Raw genomic sequence first — 18823 nt, 5'->3', positions numbered from 1 at the left:
TGGCTTGAAAAACAGAAATGTTATTCCACTGAACAAAATTCCAGTGTGACTTTATAGAATAGTTGTTGTCAAATGCTTATTGATGGAGAAATTTACACTTCTTTTTGTTAGGACAGTCTCAGCTTTACAAAAAAAAATTACAAAGATCATATAGAAAATTTCCATAACTGCCTATCAGTAAAAAGGGAAGAGCATAGAAGAAAAATACTGAGAACTCAATGGGCTATCAACCCAACAAGAGTTATTTTATGGTTGTTTTGGATGAAGACGCTGTTTCATACATTTTCATTTGTCTGTGTGCTAAACATGGAAAGCTTTCTATATCTGGAGAAGACACTAGATAGCTGCTTAAAGCAAATTGCAAGGGCAAATGTGTATTTTCAGAATCCCATGTTGATTTTAGACATCTAAATATTTGTAAGAGATCATGTAAATTAGAATGTAATATGCAATCCTTAAGCTATGATAACATAGAAGGAGTTTCCTCCTCCTGCCCCACCCATTTGTACATAGTAGCTTCAATTTGATCCCTATGGAAAGATTCCTGTCTAAATACTCTGTATGGAGTCTCATTGGGTGGAACTGCTTGAAAAAGCCAGTCAGCTGAATGGAGCTCCCTGCCCAGCCCAATTAACGCCCAAATGAAGATGAGGTGTTCCTTAGGCCGGACTCTAAAAAAAAAAAATTGAAGGAAAAGGTGCTTGCTTGCACTGTTTTCTATAGTCACTGTTGTCAGACATTAAGAATGTAATTAAGAATGTCAAATTTATTTGAACGGAAGACAGTGATTCAGAATTGGTAAGGAATTGATGTCTGATTATAAAGAGAAAAGAGATGCTCCTCCCTCTAAAATATCCAAATTAAACCAATTAAGAATGTACAGATATTAATTTCTAGGAGTAGCCTTGATCAGATCTGAAAACTCCAATCAGTTGTCAAGATTATTTTTTTGTTATTGGAACTGATTTTTAAAAATTTCCTTGGGACCATTTATATCTGAAGAATGGTACTCAGACACATGTATTTTTTCATTATATTTTTATTATCTTCAAGTAGTTGTACAAAGGAGTTATCATACAGCACATCAGTTTATAAGTATAGTACATCTTGATGAACACCACACATAGCCTTCATTATTCTCCCCATCTCTCCCAATCCTCTCCCTCAATTTTCCTAGTTTCATAGGATATTCACAGACTATTATTATTGCATTCCCTGAAACTTCTAAATTTGTCTACACCCTCTCCTCATCCACCCCTTATACCTTTCAAGCGCCAGTGTCCTGGTATCCATTTTGTGGGACTATGCAGTAATTTATCTCAGGAATTGTACAATTTGAACTCTCTCCCACTTCATTTGATACATTTATGTACACTCGTACACAATCCCATGTGTTAACACTTGTATACACAATTTCATGTGTTAACTCGTAAATTTATAAATTAGATCTAGCTCCCACATCTGAGAAAGAACACATGTTCTTTCTCTCTGGGCCTGACTTGTACTTTTAAAAGTTCTTCCAGGTGATTTGAATATGTTACTAAGCTTGCCATTCTATATATAGACAAATAACATCCTAACAGAACACTGTACATGAACAGAAACAAATGAAACTAAAGCAAATGCATTCCTACTTTCTGAATCTTTGTAGAATTTTAGAAAGAATATTGATACATTTGACATTTCTGAGTGTTTTAGGACTACAGATGGGTAAATATGTTTTCTGTTCTCTATTTCCCAAAACTGTTTTTGAATAGAGAAGAAAGGAATGAAACAAAGTAGACATCCCATGCCTGTTGGAGTTTCTAAGGGCATCCAGTGCTTATTACGAACATGTTAAATTTGAACCTAAGTCTATAAATACATGCTTGTCAAGAATTTCTGGCTAGCCACTATTGATTCTCAACCATAATATAGTCTCCCCAGGAGGCTGAGATCTAGTAAATTTTGTCTCAAAAAACAGTCTGGATAGAATACTTCAAGAGACTCTTCTCCAATTAACTGGCTGAAAGCTGAGCTGGAGGCAGTTATTATCATTTATTCAAGAAAATATATAATATAATTTTCAAGCACAATTAACAAAACTAGCATATTTACCTGTAATTCTTAATTTATTTGTTTGAATAATAGTTTCCACAGTTTGTACTTGCTAAATTAGAAACACTTGAACATTTTTTTGTTCTATTCTTTATTTTGTTCTTGGAATGGAATGTTTTTCTCATTATATCTCTAGGCCTGGCTTCACCAGTCTTAATGTATTATTAATTTTATAATTGTACTCTTTGGCATTTTGTATTTAATATTTATTTATATCAAAGTAACACACAAGTATCAAATATGCTATTTGAAAAGAATATGTCAGGTACCAGTGGCTCATACCTATAATCCTAGCTACTCAGGAGGCTAAGCTCCAAAGAATACACTTCACAGCTAGCATGGGCAGGAAAGTCTGTGATATTATTTTTTTTTTTTTGCCAGTCCTGGGCTTGAGCTCAGGGACTGAGCACTGTCCTTGGACTTTCTCAAGGTTAGAGCTCTACCACTTAAGCCTCAGCACCACTTCTGGCTTTTTTCTATGTATGTAGTGCCGAGGAATTGAAGCCGGGTCTTCATGCATGCTAGGCAAGCACTCTACCACTAGGCCAAACTCCCGGCCCCATGTGATATTCTTTTTTTTTTCCATATATTTTTATTGTAATTAATAAAAGGGTTACATTATATTTGCCAGATAGGTGGTGCATTAATTCACATACATTGATAACCTTTCTCATGTCTTGGTCCCCATTTCTCTCCCCCCGACCCCCACCCCTCATCTTGTTTTCCCCCCTTCCCTATCCAATTTCAAATAACCAAATATGCATATATCCAATATATCAGATAATAAAGTGAAATACTGTAACAATATGAGATAACCAAGGGACAGCAAAAGAGATGAGAGATAACATAGTACATTAAGGACAACAATCACTCATAATATGACTTTTGTTTCTATATTCTTATCTCCAATTAACTACCAAAAAGCCAGAAGTTAAGCTGAGACTCATGTGGTAGAGTGCCAGCCTTGAGAAAAAGAAGTTAGTACCCAACCCCTACAATCAAACCCTAGGACCCACACTCATTAAAAAAATTAATAACAATAATTGCAATTTCTTGCCTTACTTAAGTCCCAAATCTTACTCCCTAAAAGCAACTTCAGTGACTCAGTGCTAGAGATGGTCCCAAAATAAAATGGTTCAACTTTCAAACTTTTTCCAATAATATAAAGCAATATTCAATAGAAATTATCTTTTGAATTTTGAGTTTTGAGGGTTTTTTCCTAAGTAGCATATGGATGAAGAATTTCTCTAGGAATGCTGGGTAATGCCAGGAACTTCAGCCCCCAGGCAGCTGAGCTGTCACAGCAAAACAGAAGATAGTCAGCTAGCTGGGATGTTTAGATTAGGTGTATTGACCTATTTTCAATTTAACAATATTTTGTTTTACATTGGTTTATCACAAAATTGCATCATGAATCCTCTGTTGCTTGTTACCATCTTATTAAATAATGTATGGATACCTAAATTATTATTTTCCAAATGTAATTACTTCTTGACTTGGTACTAGAAAAACTGGCATTTAGCTTTCTTATAACCTTCCTTCCTGAAACCACACATCTGTCTCCCACACAACTTCTTTCACAAGTCTTCATTAAACCAATATTTACTTTCTACATTACTGAGACTATAAAGAGGCCACCATGGCTCAGTTCCATTTATATCTTGCAGACATTCTTACAGAGTGTCTGTCTCCTCTCTACAATGCTGCATTGGACTTGAGTTCCAGGGTTCCAACATTCTGAGACTCCTCTTCAACCACATCATGGGCCCTGATCACTCATGTCTGCTGTATGTCTTTCTCTGGGGTCTTTAATGCACCCATAGCAACAAACAAACCAAGTAGTCAGTTCGTGGTTTGTATGTACCATCTTCCAATGAAAACATCCAGAGAGTCTCCTGACAAGATTGGTTGTAGATGTAGCACAGGAAAAAGTACAGATTATTAGACTGTAAACCAAGGAAAAAGGAAAAAAAACCACTACAGATCAATATTACTGTAACTAGAAATTAATAAGAATAATGAGATAACACTTTGTTACAGACATTTATTTATGTAGAGAAAAATCATTTTTCATGACCAACATGGTGGTATGGGCTTGTAATACAAGTAGTTAGGGAGCTAAGATAGAAAGATTGAGAGTTCAAAGCCCACCTGGCCTACATAATGAGATTTCATCTCCAAAATCAGTAACGAAAAATAAAATCATTAGATTTCTTTCCATTTTGCTGCGTTTAAGTATTAAGCCATATATTTAACTTAACAACTTAGTAATCATAATAAACAGAATTAAACAATAGTCTTAGGATGCCCATTTATTTGATATAATCAACCCAGTAACAATTTTCAATTATTTGAAAATATTAAAAGTAGCATATAGTTGGGATTAAAGTCATTGACTTGTTAAGAATTGTTGAGTCGTACCCATGGTGGTCTTTTTAAAAAAATATGTGAAATATTGTAAGCATTTTGAGAATATGTAAATATGTATCATGATGCCCGTGTTTGGATAGTAACTCAAACAGTGGGTCTGCTTTGGAATCTATAGATTTGTCCCTTTGGTTTCCTTGCTGTAGAAAGCAGCAAGAGAAAGGAAGTAACTGTAAGCAGATATCAAAATCACTCCAGAGGTTTCCCAAGCTCTTCTCTCACGCCCCCTGTGCCTGCTAGGTGACAGTTAGGCCCTGGCTCATGGTACCAAGATATAACACGACAGGAAACAGAGCAATCTGGAACTTTGCTTTTTGAATATTGTCACTTCATATTCTAAAAAGTCTAGAGCAAGCAGAAGCAAATGGTGAATAGAGTTTTTCTAAAATATACTTTGACATATGTATGCATATATTTAAGAAGAAACCTTTATTGAGGTGGATACCTGCAGTTTAATAAACATCTCAGGCATTGAAATCAGTCAATTAATGACAACTATTATCATTGTAATAGTGATTAGGATAATGCAAATGATATTTGTCTAGTTCAGTTAATAGTTATCTCTGTTCCCACTAGAATATACCCTAGGTACCGTTTATAAGAATTAACTTATTTGATCATCAGAACCACTCTGAGTGATGGAAGAGGTAGTATTTTCCAAAAAAAAAAAAAATGCACTCCTTACCTGACATACACAACTATAAGACCTCTGTATATCACCTTTATAATAACAGTGAAAAAACAAAAAATACTTTATAAGATAAGCATTGTTTTCCATTTGCATATAGGTTAAATTAGAAAATATGCTGCTAAATGACTTGTCAACTGTTACACTGCTGTAAAGTAGCAGAGCAGAGATTGAAACCTAAGCAATCAAGCACCAGTGTTGTTTAAATACGGGGCATCACTACTAACCCAAATAGTTAACAGTAGTTTTGTTGATCTGATGAGCCGAGATGAAGAGCCTAGAGAGTATGGTCTGTGGAATAAAAGTTGAACTCATACCTTGTTGAATAATAGTGCAAAGAATCTTTGGAGATATAAGTAAAGGGTAGAAGTCAGAAATTCCAATATATATGTATAAAAGCAAGAATGGAAGAGTGGTGTTGAGGTAGATTAGGTCTCAGTTTCAATTTTTGCTCAAATTAAGCAAGATTGTCACTTCAAAATAAGATAAGAATAGGAGCTAACTGTAAATAGCTGTTTCTACAATAACCACTGTGTTTAAAGCAATAGATTTCTTCTGTTTGGGGACCAGAAATAGTCAAATCTGCCTCTTAAGTTGGAAATTTTTCTATTTCTAATAAAAATAAAGACAGAGTCAATTCTTGTGTGAGCTTTTTTAGTCATTTCTAGTAAAACTAGGGGTCAAAAGGTTAGAGAATAGATGAATTTATACACTGCTTAACTGAGCTAAACAAATATCACCATCATTACCATAACCACCATTGTAATTATAATAGCTGTCATTTACTGACCAGTTTGTATGCCTCAGACATGCTGTTAAATCCTTTATATGCAGTGTCTCAAATCATCCTCATAGAAAATCTATAAAGTTAGTACTGTTATTATCCTAGTTTATAGACAAGTAACCTGAGATCCAGAGAATTTAAGTAACTTCCCTAAGGTCAGAGGGCAGTAAGCAAGGAGACAGCATTTGAACCTTCTCAATTATTAGGCAGGACGGTACAGATAGTATACAATGTCAGAATCAAGTATCAGGTGTTGGAAAGCAGATGAAGTAAAACTAAGGGAGTGAGTGAGAGATGTGGATTACAGGAGATTGCCTATGGTTGAGTTTATTTGTTGAGTTCTGGGTGACAGGTCTACAAAAACAGCATTCACTTCATACCCAGACACATTTTGTTCAAAAGAGACCATAGGGATGCACAGCATTATCGAGCCATAAAGAAGAGTGAAATTATGTCATTTGGAGGGAAATGGTTGGAACTGGAGATTATGTTGAGTGTCACTCAAATGCAGAATCTATACCAATGCTACGACTACTACGACTACTACTACTACTAATAGCGTAAAGTAAAAAAAGGCAGAGAGAGTGTGGGAGTTCTGGGAGATATTTTATCAGGCGTTCACATGGAATTGAGCATCATTATCCATAGTAGCAATCGATTGAATAGTGCTCCGTGCACTGACTTTGCTTCTCCCATGTTTAACTCCTCTGTTCTTCACTCCTTCAGTCCTAATATCTAGAACTACTTCTCAAATTATCAACTTGCACTTAAGTTTCTCTCTTGTCTTAGTCTGTTTCTGAGAGAATGAAGGCTAAAACAATTAGAAATTGGAAGACAAAACCTTAGGATAAAAGGTTCCTCAGCATAGAATGGTACTTTCTGAGAGACAGACAGACAGACAGACAGACAGACAGACAGACACAGAGAAACAGAGATTTATTCATTCCATCATGAAGACTAATAAGCCTAGAAATTCAAGTAAGAATTCATGCTATAGTGGTTGTTATTCTGGATTCCACAGGCCAGCAGGCTCTAAACTCAAAGTTTCTGCATTTTTGTCTTGAGAAGAATTCCTTCTATTTTAGAGAGAAACTCAATCTTGTTCTTAGATTGCCTCAACTGCTGTCCACTCACAGCATTGAAGTCCACTACCCAACATTACTTAAAGTCTACTATTTAATCATATCTTTAAAAAATACCTTTATGGAAACATTTAGAATGGAGTTTGATCAACTGACCCTATGGCCTAGCTAAGTTAACACTTCAAAGTAAGTGCTATTAGGCTCAACTTAAACACATGGGAAATGCAATCTGTGCTCTGGAGATAATTAGCATGTCCACAGAAGAAACTGTAAATACTAGTCACTTGTACTTACAGGAGCTAGGAGACCATGGGGGAGATCATGTTGGGGTGAAATACATAAAATATAAAAACAGATGAGGCCGGGAGTTTGGCTTAGTGGTTAAAGTGCTTGCCTAGCATGCATGAAGACCCGGGTTCGATTCCTCGGTACCACATACATAGAAAAAAAAGCCGGAAGTGGGGCTGAGGCTCTAGCCTTGAGAAGATCCAAGGACAGTGCTCAGGCCCTGAGCTCAAGCCCAGGACTGGCAAAAAAAAAATTTAAAAAAATAAAATAAATAAAAACAGATGAAAGAGAACGTCTTTATATGAGAACACCCTTCTGTAATTTAGAATTTAATATCAGAGAAAAGCCTTGTTCTGATATGCTGGGGATTTGGATATGGACATGTAAACTGTATGGAGGAATTACAAGTGGGGAACTTCTAATGAGAGGAATTAGAAGTTCGGGAAGGTAGATATTTGAATTGAACTCATGAAAGATGAGAGAAACAGGACGACACTCCTTCCATGAAAGGCATGAAGATCACACTGGGCAAGGATGCCACACTTCTGAGAGGCCTGAGATAGATTGTCTCTGCAGCCTGGAGTTGACAGAGCATCTTTTAAGGTACTGCCACATCTCTTCACTGACAGTGGGGATAATGAGATTCTAAGGTGGCAGAGTTGAGTCTGACATAGTTATTACAAGTAGCAAGGCTAAAGTGATAATTAAGATGTCTGCCTCTGTCAGCGTTTATAATGTTTAAGATATTGTGATGTCCCGGGGGTTGAGATAGATGACTGCTTCAACAAGAAATGGTGACAAGAAGGTAATGGCTATGATGAGTCTTCATCCCACATTCAAATGTAAATGGTCTTAAAGATACATGATGTCCTAAAGAAAGACTCTGTAATGCAACTGGGCCTTTCCATAATGATCCAGATAGTATAAACCCATTGGAAGACCAAGTAAGAACATGGAATGACATCCAAATTATTCCTTTGAAATTGGCTCAGAAATGGAAATTACATGACCCTATGGCATCTGCTTCTCTTGTATTCACGTCTCTTCCCCAATAATCAAATGTTACTTCATGGGGACTGACTACAATCAACGGATTAAGTAGATGGAAGAAACCCATGGACTAACACATGAGCTGATGCACTGTGTGGAAGCTAGATGACATGGACTACTGCTATATTACAACCCCACTCAGGGGGTTCCAGATACACTGGAACTAATCTGTAGAGTCACAGTAGCACACACAATTTGTTTGCTTTAGGGGGAGGAATAGGTGGCCTGAACTGCACATTCATGAACTTTATTATATTATTCAAATTACTTTTTCTCCTGTAAAATCTAGTACACTTATTTAGAACAAAGGTTCTAAATAAGGTAGGAAAAGTATTAATTAATGCTACTTAGTTTCTCAGTATCAATTCATAGTATTTTCATCAGACCATGTCCTTCTAGTTAACAATTTCTTAAGTGTATATTCTAAAACCTTATAAAGAAGGAGAAAGAATTAAGAATGGCTCTGTGTACAATAATCTGAACTGTAGTCACTTTACTCTATATACAATAAGTTATAAAGCTGTGTTTCCCAATGGTCTCTAAATCTCTAGTGAACACCTTCTATTGTTCATTAATTTCATGTTCAGTCACGTGGTACTGAAAATGTTAAGTGCAAACAGTAATAATATTTCTCTTTCAATAATTTTTTCCCGCTACCTATCTTATTTTCTATTTCAGACATTACTTCACCCATCAAAGGAGCATTTGATGAAGCATCTCCTTTGTAATTGGTACAACTATGTTTCATATTGAAGTATTTTTCTGCTTTACTTTTACCTCTTTTTAATGAATCTCATTTTTCAAATACAGCCCGACACAGTGAGAGAGAAAATCCAGGGAATAAGCAAAAACTTTCTCTGGACATCCTGTAGACATTACATTGAACACTACTCAAAATACCCCGCCCATCTCCAAAACCAACCCAACCCAACCCAAGTGTGTCAAGTGTCACACTGTATTTGGACATCTGGTACCTTTTTTTTAAACCAGTCCTGGGCTTGAGCTCAGGGACTAAGCATTGTCCTTGGACTTTCTCAAGGCTAGAGCTCTACCACTCGAGCCTCAGCACCACTTCCAGCTTTTTTCTATGTATGTGGTACCAAGGAATCAAACCTAGGTCTTTGTGCACGCTAGGCAAGCACTCTACCACTAGGCCAAACTCTCGGCCCCAGGTAGCTTTTTTTTTTTAATTAAATTTTATTTTATTTTTATTGTCGAGATAATGTATAGAGAGGTTACAGTTACATTTGCCAGGTAGTAGGTGCATTACTTCTCACACATTGATATTTCTTCTCATGTTTTTGTCCCCATTTGCCTCCCCCCTGCCCTCCCAATCACCTTGTTTTCCCCACTTTCATTTCCTGTTTCAAATAAACATATATATAATATATGAGGTAAGATACAGCAATAATATGAGATTAACCAAATGACAAAAAAAGAGAAGAGAAATAACATAGTACATTAAGAACAACAATCACACAAGATAAAGCTCTTGTTTCCATAGCCTAGAGACCCTTTCATTTAGTCTCATCCTATATGACCTTATCTACCTAGGTTTGCGCTATTGTAATCCTCTGCTAGGAGAGTCCTAGATGTGTACTAATTATTGCAAATGAGAGAAACCATTGAGCCTATCTTCCTTTGAGTCTGATTTACTTCACTTATAATGATTTTTTTCCAAGTCATTCTTTCCTGGTAGCTTTTTGTCACATTCTGATTCTTCCAACCTGGTTCTACTCAACTGTTTGATCCTGAACCAGTGGATTTATGTGACTCTATCTCTGTCTCCATGTTCTCTAAAAGCATCATGGTGATCCTGATATGCTTGGTTCTTATGAGGTGTTAAATGATAATAAGGACAGTATGAAACCTAGTACTTACTCGTCATATATTATTGATGAAGCTGGAAAAGAGAAGGGGTATGTCCATTTTAGAGTCACCTGTAATTCCTAACCATTGTTTCTCTATGTGTCATCCTGTGCAGTCGCTGTATGATGACAGTATACAGTCCTACATACCTAGCTGAGGTTTTATTGACCTCATCATAGTATACAGACATATCAGGCCTCAATCACTGAAAGTTTATAGATATGAGAGTAGATGACAGAAACTAGAAGGAAAAACCAACAAAACAAAATATTAGCAATAGTTCATAAAATCCTACCCTTTACCAAGCCACATGGTAAGGATTTGATTCATAGCTCAGATCTGTTAATGTCATGGTACTTGAATTTTTTTTCTCTATTGTTTTGTTTGTTTGGGATTCTTTTTTCTTTTGACTTCCAAATTTGATCCCATCCTATTATCTATATTTTATTAAATTTGTAGTTATTTCTACTGTAGATTGCTTAGAGTCTTTTTGGTTTTAGTTTGAGTCATTTTTTATTTTATTTTATATTTTGGTGCCAGAACTGAGGCTTGAATTCAATGCCTAGGCACTGTCCTGGGGTTTTATCTTTTTTTTTTCCTCTAGTGCTCTACTAGCTCAGCTGCAGCTGCAGTCCTAGCTATTGGGGGCAGGGGAGGGAGAGGAAGGGGGAAGTGGGTGGGTAGTTAAGTGGAGGTAAAGGTCTCCCAGAATTTCTCACTCAGGCTTTGAACCATGATCCTCAGATCTCAACTCCATGAGTAGCAAGAATTACAGGTAAGATTCATTAGCACAGTACATGTAAGTCTTTATTCTTTTTTCCTGTTTCGTGTGTCCTTATCTCATGATAGTCCTTCCTTTTTCCTTCATATCAGCTAAAAGCCTATCAGGAATTCCCACACACAAAAGCATTTACTCTTATATCAAAACTTTGTGCAAAATTAAGAAAAGACAGCGAAAAGACAACTGTCAATTACCCTGAATCATCTTGTCAAACAATCAGAGAAGTATGAGGTTGTCTGTTAGTCTGATGAAGCTGTGTCTAAAAGAAAAGTAAGCTCTTTAGAAATTGCTGCCAATGGACGCTAAATGAAAGGACCTCTAGGATATAGAAACAAAAGCCATATATTGAGTGATTGTTGTCCTTAATGTACTATGTTGTCTCTCATCTCTTTTGCTGTCCCTTGGTTATCTCATATTGTTACAGTATTTCACTTTGTTATCTGATATATTGGATATATGCATATTTGGTTATTTGAAATTGGATAGGGAAGGGGGGAAAACAAGATGAGGGATGTAGTAGGGGAGGGAAATGGGGACCAAGACATGAGAAAGGGTATCAATATATGTGAAGTAATGCACCTTCTATCTGGCGAATATAATGTAACCCTTCTATTAATTACAATAAAAATATATGAAAAAAAGAAATAGCTGCCAAATGAGTAACTTATGAGATTTTCTTTCTATTTTTGTCTTATATATGGATCATAAACTCAAATTCATTTACAAATATCCAGCTTTTCATGGCCACCATTTTCCCATGCCCCCTTTAATTCTATACTACGTATGTCATAGAGAGGTCAATAGTTTCTAAAAATAGTAAAGACAAAACTTGCCTAAATCCAAGGCTCAAAACAGCTTCAAGTTTCACATGAAGCTTTAAAATAAAATTGAATTATGCTTAAATGATTAGAAAGGTGTTCTGATGCAACATGTCAATATATGTGGGCTGTCTTCATCAGTGTCTCCTCTTTCATCGTCCTCACATGTAGTTTTTAGACCCTGAGAACTGGTCTATTGAGTCAAACACAGCAACAAATGGTACTTGCATAACTTTAACATAGTCTTCACACTGTCCCAAATGTTTTATCTCTCTTCATCTGTTCACTGCTTACATGTTAAATATTGTGAAGAGTGAATAAAATAACAGATATAAACTTGTTATTGTTATCCCAGTTTTAAGATTAAATAAGCCCAAGACCTAGAATGACTCTAGAGTGTTCCTAACTACTTGATAGAAATAACATGTGAATTCAGGCAGTCTGTCTTTAGCTATCAGACAAAACTTCCTATCTCACAAATATAAGACCATTTAATGGGAAATATATTTTAAAACTACCCTAGTAAAGTTGATCTCTCTTTCTCCCTTCCCAGGAAAGGACCTATTGTGAGTACATTCCATCTATCATCCTAAGAAGAGGATAAATAGGTTTTGGGAGAAAGCTGACAAGAAAGGAGGTGAAGTAGCAAAACTATCAATGTTTTATATTTTGGGTTCTACTCATATTTTTCTACCTCCAAAGGCAGAGCTAAAGAAACAGCTTACATTTCTTTCTTTACTATACTCGTCTTGAATTTCCAGTCCTTGGTTCTAGTCCATGATAATTTGGAATATCTGACTAAATTGCATTGGGATTAAGAGCACAGGGAAACACCCAGATGTTTGGTAAACCAGAAATTCCTGCTTTCATTCTAGAACACATCTGTCCTGCAGTAGGGGAAGGGAATAGACTGAAGAAATGAAATGCCTAGTAAGCTGCAGAGGTACCATTTAACTTTATAAATCCTGGTTTTGCAACTATTCTGTCACTGAATTTTCTATGTGGCTTTTAAATGGAGAAATAACTAAAAGCAATTCTCTTCCTCCAGATCCTTCAGTACCTGGTTACCAGACATAATCATAAAGAGCTTGTTTATCTTACAGATCAGTTTTTTCTTTGACATGACAATTAGAAAAGCCAATCTCCTTTCTGATGGGGTGAGAACCAAAGTTATACCTGGAAAAGATGGATATACTTTACCTTCTTCTGAATTTAACAAAATTGACTCTTTGGGTCTGGACTGATACTGTGCACTCTAAAGGCATCTTTCTTCATTTATATAAGAAATATCTTTGCAAGTACCTGTGCTAGCAAATGAGGAAATCATTTTCAAATAAGGGGTTTTTTTTTCAAGTTACTCTGGAGGTAAGATTGAGGTTTGAGGCCAATGGGAGCAAATAAAAAAGTGTAGAAGATACTATCTCAGTGGTTTACTCTCATAATTACAGTTACTCATGAACTGGAAACATGGTAACTGAAGATGAATCAGGGCAAGAAAAGGTTTGAAAGACCACCTTTCAATCAACTTAAATTTTTTTTAAAAAAAGCTGGATTCTCTAGTTCATATCTATCATGCTAGCAGCTCAAAAACTTGACCAATGTGTAAAAGCAAATATCTATAGCACAAATCCATGCTGTCAAATGAAGTGGCATGTTATAATTTTACTACTTATCAGAGCCATAAGATCCTTCAGGACACCCAAGCATAAAGGGCATAAAGGATAGGTTTGGGGCCGGGAGTTTGGCCTAGTGGTAGAATGCTTGCCTAGCGTGCACGAAGACCAGGGTTCTATTCCTCGGTACCACATACATAGAAAAAAGCTGGAAGTGATGCTGAGGCTCAGGTGGTAGAGTTCTAGCCTTGAGAAAGTCCAAGGACAGTGCTCAGGCCCTGAGCCCAAGCCCAGGACTGGCAAAAAAAAAAAAAAAAAAGAATAGGTTTTACAGAAAACTTACACATGAAATAATGAATTCATTTTTTCTCCAATAAATTTATATATATATGTACCTTTCATGGCATAAAAATAATTTTGTAAAATACAGTCAACTCCACTTCCCTTGTTCTTCATTTTAAACATAAAAGATACAATGCCACTTAAGATTTGCAAGTTTTAAGGTAATACCATGGAACTGAGAATGATTCTATTAGTTTAACATCATCAAAAATCTGCAATTGTTTTGGAAATGCTGACAAATTTATAATCTTCTTCTGTTTGCTAGTTGACTCTTCCAAGGCATATAATTGAACAAGTTTCTACCTGTATCATTAATGCTTATCCCAACTCAGAACGTGATTCATTCTGTCTTTGCTGTGAAACAAGTTTTAGTTTCTTGTTAAGTAATCTTCATACAAACTTTATTTTGACATTACATTGATTAAACATTTGCTGATCCAATGCGATAAATGGTATTGGAAGAGATGGGTACATGAATGTTTTAAGTTCTGTTTGTAGGGTATTAGGGTTGAAAATATGGCTTGTAACCCCACGAGCACAAACCCAGGCCTGTTTATAATAATAATACTTTATGCTATCGAATCATCTTTCATCAGGGATCTCAAAGGGATTCTACAAACACTAATTTCATCTTTTCCTGAGGTATGTAGTCATAGCAGTTCCAGAGAATCTAGCAAAGGTTGAAGAACAGTCCTGACCTGTTCAACCCTTGAGACACTGAGTCCATGGGAGGCCAAAAGAGAGCCTGCCCCAAGAAGAGAACGAATAGAATCATCAAATGTGAAAATTCATCTCAACTACTGTACTCAGAGAGTTAAAAAATCCTTTCATTTGGAATTTTGTTAGGAACTCCATGAATTTAAGTGGTGTACATTCCTCATTTTAAAAAAAAGAAAGAAAGAAAGGAAAATTATTCCAGTGGAAGCTGATGTAGATGATATTTTATTATGTGTCCTGTGAATGTGATAAGTTCAAGTCCTGTAAGTCAGGATATTTAGATGAGGAAGCAGGGAAGGTATAGGATTTTTAAATCCATTTTTGAACTACCAAACTCTGAGAGCAGTTAGTTCTTTTTAACCACCTCCTTTTAAAAGTTAAATTAGCCTGGCTCTGGTGGCTCATGCCTGTAATCCTAGCTACCTAGAAAGCTGAGATCTGAGGATCATGGTTCAAAGCTAGCCAGGGCATGAAAGTCCATGAGACTCTTATCCCGAATTAACCACCAGAAAACCATGGCTCAAGTGGTAGAAGACTAGCCTTGAGCTGAATAGCTCAAGGACAGTACCTAGGCCCAGAGTTCAAGCCCCACAATCGACAGAGGAAAAAAAAGGTAAAGCAATAGGAAGATGTTCAGAGTTATCTCCTTTGAGGTGTGAAGAAACTGAAGTCTCCTTAACAAGTCAAAGAGAATAAAAGGTGACTGTCAAAAAGAAATTCTGAAGGTTACTTTTACTTTGGCCTCGCCTATCTTACCTACCCCATCTATTTTCTTATCATGTGCAACTCACAAGAGTAGTAAGGTTACCAATAAGAACTATCATTTTCAGCCTTTACTGCCATTACCTCCATAGGAAGCAGGAGATATTTCTCCTTCCCTCCCACCCCCCATTTGAGGTTAAAATCAAGAAGATAGTCGTTGGAGGCCAGCACAATCAAGAATGAGAGCCCCTACATCAACAAGAGGGATGCAGTAACTCAGGACTGCAATCTCTTGTGGGAGATACAAATAGGAGGCTTGCTATCAGAGAATGTAAAGAATCTATCTACTTTACAGTGATGGTGTTTGTATAAATAGTAAATGAGTGAGGGCTGTAAAAATCTCCAGTCCCATAAAACACCTGAACCCAGGAAACCCTAAGGAAATTATAATCCCTACCATTTACTTGTTCTATCATCAGAATGAAGGACACTTCAAATGTGTATTCTCCCACATAAATGCAGATGAACTGAGGAACCTTCACTGCTTCAGTTCTCACTGACACAAAGGTTTCCACACATTTCCAGGAAGCAGCTTAACACTCCTAATTTAGAGGAAGCAATAATACTAACAATGACAGGAATTTCCCTCATTCTAACAAGACATCAGGTTGAATGGCTATCTCAAGACCAGCAGAAAATAGGACTCAATTCCCCCCACCTGAGCCAACACTTTCTGTTCAGGTTCATCTCAATTAAACAAAGGAACAATCTGATGAAACTCTCTAAGATGGAGTAAAGTACCTTAGAAGGGATTGAGTTAACTGCCATTGATCAGGCCAGGTCAGGATATTATCATACAGCAGGTTTGCATTTCTGATGGGTGGTTCATTCAGTTGCAGAAATCTTCCTTTGTTTTTATTTTTATTGGCCTATATACATCATTCATTTTTGTCCTTCACATTTCTCATTTTCTTCCTGGGAAAACAGATCTAGCCTATAATTTTCTAATGAAAACTTCTAATGAAAAGACTGATTTACACCTTGTATTTTCAGATGTTGTAATGCTTGATTTTTCTACAGGCTCTGGCGCTGCACTCATTTAGACTGCTCTACCATTTCATTTTCAAATGCCAGCTTAGTAGTATTTCATGACTTGAAGTACAAGCACATTCCTGTATACTTTCCCATGCCGGTCACAGATACTAACTGCCCATGCAGTCAACATTACCTGTGGCTGGTCATACAGCATAGTATTCATATCTTCCTACGATGTAAGAGATAGGACAATCAGCAAGCTCTCAAAAGGTGTTGGCTGTATGATTATGATTCAAATATTTGTATATAGAGACTGAAACTACAAAAGACTCTGCCCACCAAGCTCAGGAATACAAATATAATTTCCCTAAATATTATAATGAATAATCCAACTACTAAAAATAATCCAAATATATAATAGTTAAAGCTGTTGTTTAGAGCATGAGGCATATGCAGACATTCTCATCTAAATGGTAAAAACAACAACATTGAATATGAGCCATGTCTTGGTGGCTCATTTCTGTCACCCTAGCTATCCAGGAGGCTGAGATCAATGGATCAAGATCTGAAGCCACCCCAGGCAGAAAAGTTTGTGAGAATCTCACCTCCATCTCAATAAGCAAAACTACAAGTAGAGTTGTGGCTCAAGTGGTAAAGTGCCAGTCTTAAGGGAAAAAAGCCAAGCAATAGTTTGAAACACTAAGTTCAACTTAAAATAGATCTGTCTTAAAGAGAAATGCACTGTGCCGGGAGTTTGGCCTAGTGGTAGAGTGCTTGCCTAGCATGCACGAAGACCCGGGTTCAATTCCTCAGTGCCACATACACAGAAAAAAGCCAGAAGTGGTGCTGAGGCTCAAGTGGTAGAGCTCTAGCCTTGAGAAAGTCCAAGGACAGTGCTCAGGCCCTGAGCTCAAGCCCAGGACTGGTAAAAAAAAAAAAAAAAAAAAAAGAGAAATGTACTCATTACCTTACTTACATAACTGTAACCCCCTGTTCACCACCCTTACAATAAATTTTTTAAAAAATCAGTAAATAAAACGGATAAGTCAAGTGATCCAAACTAAACTTACAAGTAACATATAAGTGACAGATTGTAGAAAGAACATTGATCTTGTCAAATAAATTAGAATTGTTAATAAATAGATGTTTTCAAGTTGAAGAAAGTGTTATTTCTTACATATTAATTTTCTTTCTTTCTTTCTTTTTCACTAGTCCTAGGCTTGAGCTCAAGGCGTGAGCACTGTCCTTGGGATTTCTGAAAGCTAGAGTTTCACCACTTGAGCCACAGTACCACTTCCAACTTTTTTCTATGTATGTAGTACCAAAGAATCAAACCTGGGTCTTCATGCATACTAGGCAAGCATGCTACCACTAGGCCAAACTCCCAGCCCCTTACATACTAACTTTTCCATAGAGTATTAAACTTATTCCATTAAAATTGAGGTATGTAAGTTGCTATATTTGTGTGAACCCATTCATTCAAAATGCAGCGACTATTGAGATAGGTTCTTTTATTGCCCTCTGGGCTCTACTCTAATCGTGATACAAAAAGTGATATACCAGAAACATTTTTCTTGGTCTTCAAATTATGGAGTCCAATGGACTGATAAGCAAGGATACAATTAGGAGAAAAACAGAAGTAATCTTGGTACTGGTATTCAAAAAAGTCCTACTGTACCCTCTACACCTCATGCAAGGCCTGGGATTTTGCCTGGTATTTATGATGCCATAGCTGATCTATGACATGGACCCAAACAGTATGGTCTCTGCCTTGTTTGTTTGTTTATTGTTTTTGAATACCAAACAGTACACAATCCTTATACTTACTATGGAAAAAAACCCTTCATTAGTATCTGTTAGGTATTTATTTATTCCTAATTTCATCAAAACATTGTTTCTTTTGTTGGTAGGGAAGGGGGATGGTTCAGACAAATGTAGACATGAAAGATAGGCCAGTGCAATCCTTATATTTAATATGCCTATGTGAAAAATTGATCATATAACCTGAAGGTAAGAAGGGGACTGGGAAAAGTGAGAAAGAGCAATGGAAGGGGTGGCCTTGGGATCAAGCTTCATTGTGCTCATCTGACACCTTCGTACAGCTACTTAAAAATAATAACAGAACAACATGAAGCCTCAACTTTTAAGCAATCTAGTGATATTTTAATCATAGTGTCAATGACAAATTCCTACATAAAACATCAGTGGGCAAGTTGGTACAGAACTGTGATCCCAGCTCTCCAGATACTGATACAGGAGGATTTTGAGTTCAAAGGCAGCTTGGGCTACAGAACAAGAACCTGTTTTTTAAAAGAAAGTCAAGGAACATGCCTTTTAATACAATCAGAATTTTAGCTCTCTTACACATCACTGCATAAGTAGTGAAAGACAACAGGAAACGAGGAAAGAAACAGCTTGAAATCAAAACTACCAAAGTTTCCCTAAGCTACAATATTATGATTGCCTTCTGTAAATAGCTGGATGTCTTCAATACTTGATCCAGATTCTTAAGTCTACTTTCTACCTAATC

This window comes from Megascapheus bottae, chromosome 19 (assembly GCF_031878675.1).
Source record: "Megascapheus bottae isolate mThoBot1 chromosome 19, mThoBot2.hap1, whole genome shotgun sequence".
Classification (NCBI taxonomy): domain Eukaryota; kingdom Metazoa; phylum Chordata; class Mammalia; order Rodentia; family Geomyidae; genus Megascapheus; species Megascapheus bottae.
Note: the sequence above shows the minus strand (reverse complement) of the source record.